This window comes from Salvelinus alpinus, chromosome 6 (genome assembly GCF_045679555.1).
Source record: "Salvelinus alpinus chromosome 6, SLU_Salpinus.1, whole genome shotgun sequence".
In the NCBI taxonomy this organism is placed as follows: Eukaryota; Metazoa; Chordata; class Actinopteri; order Salmoniformes; family Salmonidae; genus Salvelinus; species Salvelinus alpinus.
Genome location: NC_092091.1, coordinates 43,204,475 through 43,212,016, shown reverse-complemented (window position 1 = coordinate 43,212,016; position 7,542 = coordinate 43,204,475). Strand labels below are relative to the sequence as shown.

Sequence of the window (7,542 nt, the reverse complement as noted above, 5' to 3'; positions counted from 1 at the left end):
GAATTTAATGTTAATTTCTCTACCATAAGCTGCCTCCAAAGTCGTTTTAGATAATTTGGCAGTACGTCCAACCTTTAAATTTTTATTCAGTATGTTATTTTTTTTTGTATATATATATTTTGCTTCCTTTTGGGCCCGGGCCCAGGGGCTTCAGGCCCAGTAAGGCCCTGCATTAATGCGGCCCTGGGACCGACATTTTACATGTTGTATTTATATTTCTGTTCAGTGTAATATGCCGTGATGACAGAATGTCTAGTCTATCAAATACATCATGACCATGTTTAAAGGGTAACATTTATATAGATCCCTCTTAAATGACTGCGCCATAAAATACAAAACTAATGCTTTTCTTGATTGATATAATTGACTCAAAAGGGGTATGCTTTGGGGAAGGAAATGGCTCTCGTCTGAAACTACTCTTATCCAAGTATTTTTAGTGCTATGTAAATCACTGATAATTCGGCCAGTGATGAATCCACTTCATTGCATGTCTCCTATCATTAAATTCAGATTTTTCATAATGACCATCAGCCAAGTGTGGCAATTGAAATATCCACGGATAATAAAGGGAGACCTCCCCTTCTTTCCCAGTATCAGAATAAATAGGTTTATTTTTTGGTTCACACAGACTCAGTTGAAATATTCAACAATTAGGACGTAAATTCTATTATATATAATAGAACTGTACTATATATCGCTTCACCTACAGTAGGGGACCCCCAGACATTTCACCATTTTGTTTAAGCCCTGAACTAGCACACCTGATTCACCTCGTCGAGGGCATGATGATTAGTTGACAAGTTGAATCAGGTGTGCTAGTTCTGGAATAGACCCCAAGGAGAGGTTTGACAACCACTGTTTTAGTAGCTACTAGCTCATAAATCAATGGCTAGTGCGACATTACTAGCTGTAATGTCGGTACTTCCTCAATACCCGACTTGCAAGCGCACTGCTGTCTTCTAAACCTCCATGGCTAGTTGCAGACTGGACGTGCCGGATCCCCTATAAAAATTACCATTGGATTCCCAAAGGGAAAATCCCATAGGATTCTCATTGGAATTATCCCATTGTATTCCCATTGTGAATTCGCCCACCAAAGAAAACTTAAAACATTAGATTGTAATGGGACTCTCATTGGAAATTAACAAGAATATATTTGGGGTTTCATAGGATTATCTCATATTCCCATTGGATGTTAATGAGTTATTCATTGGATGGTCATGGGATTGCTATACTATTACCATTGGTTATTCATTGGATTTTTTGTGTGTATTTCATGGGATTGATTCAACATGGCCAAAGGATTAGAAATGAATACCTAGCTTTCATCTAGAACAAAAAAACATGATTTATTAATACATTATTTTCATTTATTTTATTCTGCTTTTGGCTGCAGTTGGGTGACGATGTCCTTTAGCTTGTAGACCATGGCTGGCAGTCCTCGTTGAGGCCTTGTCCACCCCCTCAAAACATCTCTGGACATGAGCTAAAAAGTGAAATAAAACAAAAATATTAATCATGACTGTACTGTACATCATTTGAATAATTTACCTGCACACTCTTCCATTCCTAAATCAAATCAAATCGTATTTGTCACATACACATGGTTAGCAGACGTTAATGCGAGTGTAGCGAAAGCAACGTTATAAGGGAGATCTACATCACAATTGGAATAAAAAATTATGTAACATACCAACAAGAGCGAGCACTTTGTTGCTTGACAAAGCTGGCTTTGTCACAGAATCTTGAACGATGTTTGATTTTTCTGCCCGACAGGGAACAACACCATCTCCTCCCTGGAATGGATTATCAATGATCATTTGTGTCTTTGCATCAAACACAAAAAACGAACAATTTTGAAAATCAAACAAAATTGCACAGCATTTTGAGATATCATTTTAGAGAGTGCTTGCGTTATGCTTTGGCAGAGATGACAGCACCTCCCTATTGTCCTTTGTCCTGGCTTCAGACAATATCTGAAAGAAAGAGCTGAATCATGAATTGTAATGCATGTCTTTCTAATGTCACATGTTAATACAATCTTACATGTACAATGTAATACAAAGGATAATACCATCGTGGGTTCTTTATCACTCTTACTTTGATGGTAGTTTGTTGTTCAAAATCAGCAAAACATGAATAATGATTTTCTTATTTAAAAAACATTTTGAGTAATTAACTGCTTTTAAGGTAAAAGTGATTAAGCACCCATTCCACTAGGCACTGACATCAATTCAACGTCTATTCCACATTGGTTTAACGTAATTTCATTGAAACAATGTTGATTCAACCAGTGTGTGCCCAGTGGAACATGTGACAAAACTGTGGTATTATCTTTAAATACAGGGAGTTGAAGTCTTGCATGCTTCACCTTTTTCATTGACAGTTTCTTCACCTGTTCTTCATCATCTGAGGAGAAATCTTGAGTTTTGGGACACTTTTTAATTTCTCCCTTAGTCCCCTGCCCCTGCCATGAGGGTCCTATGAACTCCCATTGATATCCCACGGTTTCCAATGGGAATCCCATGTGCATTTTTCACAAGGGATTCCAGAAGTCATATTTGGACATGCACACAGACTCTCTTAGGAGCCTACTTGAAAACTAGTTCGGATGTAGATATTTTCGGTATAATCGAAGCTTTAAGAAAGGGGTTTAATGCCTTGATATTTAATAGTCTTAGCCCTCCAAACTCATATTAGTTATATCAATATTCCTGTTTAACTTTATCTGCTTTTTCATTCCAAATAAAATGAAATATTTTTTTGCTCACATAACTTCTAAAAACATTATCCTAGAGTGGTAGAGCCCGGTGCACAACATTTGAGAGAAATAAGCTTTCTTTGTGTATGGACAATTTCTGAAATCTTTTATTTCAGCTCATGAAACATGGGACCATGTTGCGTTTATATTTTTGTTCGGTGTAATTTGCCTGTTGCTACTTTGTTCGTTAAAGGGGCAATCAGGCGTTTATACTAGAATTCAAGATTTGGCAAGTTAGCCTCTTGGCTAACACTTGGCAAGTTAGCCACTTTTTAGAAAGATAAGCATGACATTGCATGGTCTTATTGACTAAAGAACCAAAAATGTAGGTTTCTTAATGAACCAGAAAATATATACTTATTTCTAGTTGCTTCTCAAAGTTATCTGGCTAACTCACTGATCCTGCTTTATAGTATATATTGTTTACAAACAATGTTGTAAAACAAGCTTAGCATTTTAGGTTTTAATGTTTTGTGTTCATATGTAGCACCACCCTCAGCAGGCCAGCTAAAATCGGATGCATCTGGTTTTCAGGGGAAAGGAAGAGTCTGTGACATGACTTCTGATTCTGGACTTGCGCCTCACTGTTTACAGTCCCTGGTGGAAGATATAGCAGTTTGGGAGCTGGCTCTCTGAAATTGTTTCACTCTGGAATTGCAACACTCCGATCTTCTTGTCAGTACCAATTTCTTTTAGGCCTGCTATGCTAGGTTAGGGTACGACAGTTGAACTAAGCTCATGAGGCATTTAAAAGTTCGATTTTTCATTGGGTATATAATTAATTTAAATGTTTTTGCTCCTTTTAATAAAACTGGTCTTGACCTGCTTCTGCAATTCAGAACTGTTGCACAACTTACATGATCAGTGCCGTAAAAGCGCTGAGTGACCACTAGATGGTGGTGTAGAACCACTACACAAGTAAGTGCGGTGTACTGTAATGTGTAGTATAGTAGCAGTCATTTAATTGTGTGTGTGTGTGCGTGCACTCAGATAAAATGTGTCTGAGACCTTGGCATGCTGTCATAAATGTCTGGAGAACAGTGAAAGGAGAAAGAGAAAGAGGGAGGGGGGACTGAGTGATTTGCCTAGTTAAATAAAGGTTAAAATCACCACCTTGCACACTCTTGCCTGCATCTAGCTTATCTAGGGTGTAATCATTAGTCCAACAGTTGCAAACAAGAGTTTCTATTGGACAAATTCAGGTATTTTTATCCCCGTTTCGTTTGCTTCCGTTTAAGAAATGTTTTTCAACAGAATCGGCGGAATGAATACACCCCTGATCACGCATAAACACAGTTCACTTTCATTGCAGCCACATTGTATTCCTTCTCGCCTCTATGCACTCTCCTCCTCTCACCGTTCCCTTTGTTTGTGGACTTGCACAACACATCAGCTGTATGTGATCAGGCAAAAAAAACTTTCCAAGCCAAACCATGTCATAACCGCTACACACAGCCTACATCGTTGTCTCCATATTAGTTAAAGTAACGTCCTATTCAACATAGCTAATAGAACTAATGCATTAGTAAACCCGCTACAATCATGCAGTAACGTTAGGTTATAGTCAGTAAGCATAAATGAATAAAGCCAAAAGCTTACCTTGACTTGGAAGAGTTCCAGTGTTGTGTTGGATAGTCATAGCCAGGTAGCTAACATAGCATACCTCTGTTTGAGCCGGGTGTTTGAGTAGGCTAAACTAGCCAGCTGCATTTGCTAGCTAAGTGAAACTGAAAGTGGAAAAAAAGACACTCTCTCTCTCTCTTACCTCTCCTTAATTTTTGAGGGAATGAATTTGTTGAAAACTGTTCAACTATTGTCTTTCTCTCTCTTTGAGTCAACTACTCACCACATTTTAAGCATTGCAGTGCTAGCTAGCTGTAGCTTATGCTTTCAGTACTAAATTCATTCTCTGCTCATTTGATTGGGTGGACAACATGTCAGTTCATGCTGCAAGAGCTCTGATAGGTTGAAGGACATCCTCCGGAAGTTGTCATAATTACTATGTAAGTCTATGGAAGGGGGTGAGAACAAAGAGCCTCCTAGATTTTGTATTGAAGTCAATGTACCAAGAGGAGGACGGAAGCTAGCTGGCTACTGGCTACACCATGGTGCTACCCTAGAGAGTGCTGTTGAGGCTACTGTAGACCTTGCAAAACATTGTTTCATTAAATTATTTAGTGACGTGAATATATTTAGTATAGTTTTATCTAAAAAGTATAACTTTTTAACTGGTTTACAATTTATATTCTCTGAGGAGCCTCCACTGGCTGAGTGGTATACTTAAGAAATAAGGCCCGAGGAGGCATGGTATATGGCCAATATACCACGGCTTAGGGATGTTCTTATCCACAACGAAACGCGGAGCGCCTGGACACAGCCCTTAGCCATGGTATATTTATTGGCCAATCATGAAAAAGAAAATGGACTACTTCAAAATGAGATAGCATGGACATCGCCATTGAGGCTGTCACAGAAGCCTTAATGGCACAGATACAATGATGAGGCCTCTTTCCATCTCTATGGGCGACATTTCCTCTTAACTCCACATTTACTGGATTGGTTGAACAGTGCAGAAGAGAACCTCTCCCAACTGTTTTTTTTCTTGTCATGATTAGAATGTGGGGCATGTAGTTTCGGTTAGGTTTTCGTGACACTAGGCTTGTTCGACATTGCAGCCGACAGTGCAGGCGCCTGCCGACTGACTGACCTACAAATCACCTTGCATCAAAAATAACAACTCATTATTATTTTTTAGATCAGTCAGTCACAATTTACCCATGATACATCTCGGTTTTGATACTCTCGAACACGGCCCTTGTTTTTATCCATGTATGGTGAAAAGTTTGTTGAAATGGTGATCACTGGTAGCCTAAACATTTCCTTAATCGAGTAGAACGATAGCTAGCTATCAGCAGATCTACATACATACCTATTCTACATAGTTTTATCTCCGGTGTGATCAGGAGACCAGCAGTTTCCGTAGCCGATAATTCTCCTCGTACTCAGCTACCATTTTCTCAACTGCCCCACCGTTAAGCGCTCATTTAACAACACACGCAACAACTGTAGTTTAGCTATTTTCAGTCAAATGAGAGTTAGGTTTTAGAGAACTCCTAAAGTGGGTGGCAAGCCCAGAAATACACAACAGCGCCATCAGCTGGATGGGGGTTTACTATTGTGCAACACAGCCTACACAGGCCAGTAGTAAAGGGAAACGCAATAACTACATGTACAGTCGTGGCCAAAAGTTTTGAGAATGACACAAATATACATTTTCACAAAGTTTGCTGCTTCAGTGTCTTTAGATATTTTTGTCAGATGTTACTATGGAATACTGAAGTATAATTACAAGCATTTCGTAAGTGTCAAAGGCTTTTATTGACAATTACATGAAGTTGATGCAAAGAGTCAATATTTGCAGTGTTGACCCTTCTTATTCAAGACCTCTGCAATCCGCCCTGGCATGCTGTCAATTAACTTCTGGGCCACATCCTGACTGATGGCAGCCCATTCTTGCATAATCAATGCTTGGACTTTGTCAGAATTTGTGGGGTTTTGTTTGTCTGGGGAGTTTCCTGGCTATGGACCCAAAATATCGATGTTAGTTATCACTTTTGCCTTATGGCAAGGTGCTCCATCATGCTTGAAAAGGCATTGTTCGTCACCCAACTTTTCCTGGAAGGTTTGAAGAAGTTGCTCTCGGAGGATGTGTTGGTACCATTCTTTATTCATGGCTGTGTTCTTAGGCAAAATTGTGAGTGAGCCCACTCCCTTGACTGAGAAGCAACCCCACACATGAATGGTCTCAGGATGCTTTACTGTTGGCATGACACAGGACTGATTGGTAGCGCTCACCTTGTCTTCTCCGGACAAGCTTTTTTCCGGATGCCCCAAACAATCAGAAAGGGGATTCATCAGAGAAAATGACTTTACCCCAGTCCTCAGCAGTCCAATCCCTGTACCTTTTGCAGAATATCAGTCTGTCCCTGATGTTTTTCCTGGAGAGAAGTGGCTTCTTTGCTGCCCTTCTTGACACCAGGCCCTCCTCCAAAAGTCTTTGCCTCACTGTGCATGCCGATGCACTCACACCTGCCTGCTGCCATTCCTGAGCAAGCTCTGTACTAGTGGTGCCCCGATCCCGCAGTTGAATCAACTTTAGGAGATGGTCCTGGCGCTTGCTGGACTTTCTTGGGCGCCCTGAAGCCTTCTTCACAACAATTGAACCGCTCTCCTTGAAGTTTTTGATGATCCGATAAATGGTTGCAATCTTACTGGCAGCAATATCCTTGCCTGTGAAGCCCTTTTTGTGCAAAGCAATGATGACAGCACGTGTTTCCTTGCAGGTAACCATGGTTGACAGAGGAAGAACAATGATTCCAAGCACCACCCTCCTTTTGAAGCTTCCAGTCTGTTATTCTAACTCAATCAGCATGACTGAGTGATCTCCAGCCTTGTCCTCGTCAACACTCACACCTGTGTTAACGAGAGAATCATTGACATGATGTCAGCTGGTCCTTTTGTGGCAGGGCTGAAATGCAGTGGAAATGTTTTTGGGGGATTCAGTTCATTTGCATGGCAAAGAGGGACTTTGCAATTCATCTGATCACTCTTCATAACATTCTGGAGTATATGCAAATTGCCATCATACAAACTGAGGCAGCAGACTGTGAAAATGTATATTTGTGTCATTCTCAAAACTTTTGGCCACGACTGTAGATAAACAGTGGTCATCTTAAGTATAGGATGATCTGGGAGAATCAATTCTCAGGAGTTGACTGTAT

The 7,542-nt window shown here is 40.1% G+C and overlaps 1 long non-coding RNA gene across 2 annotated transcripts; it reads right to left on the bottom strand.

The window, feature by feature from the left end:
• Positions 1-1,323: 1,323 nt before the first annotated feature.
• Positions 1,324-6,008, bottom strand: LOC139578726 (uncharacterized). Of its 2 annotated transcripts, XR_011675604.1 has the most exons (3): positions 1,914-5,877; positions 1,694-1,796; positions 1,324-1,486 (listed from the first exon to the last, which is right to left on the bottom strand). It is a non-coding gene; the product is annotated as an uncharacterized lncRNA (long non-coding RNA). The 2 variants fall into 2 exon arrangements; XR_011675603.1 differs by having other exon boundaries at positions 1,694-6,008.
• Positions 6,009-7,542: the final 1,534 nt, after the last annotated feature.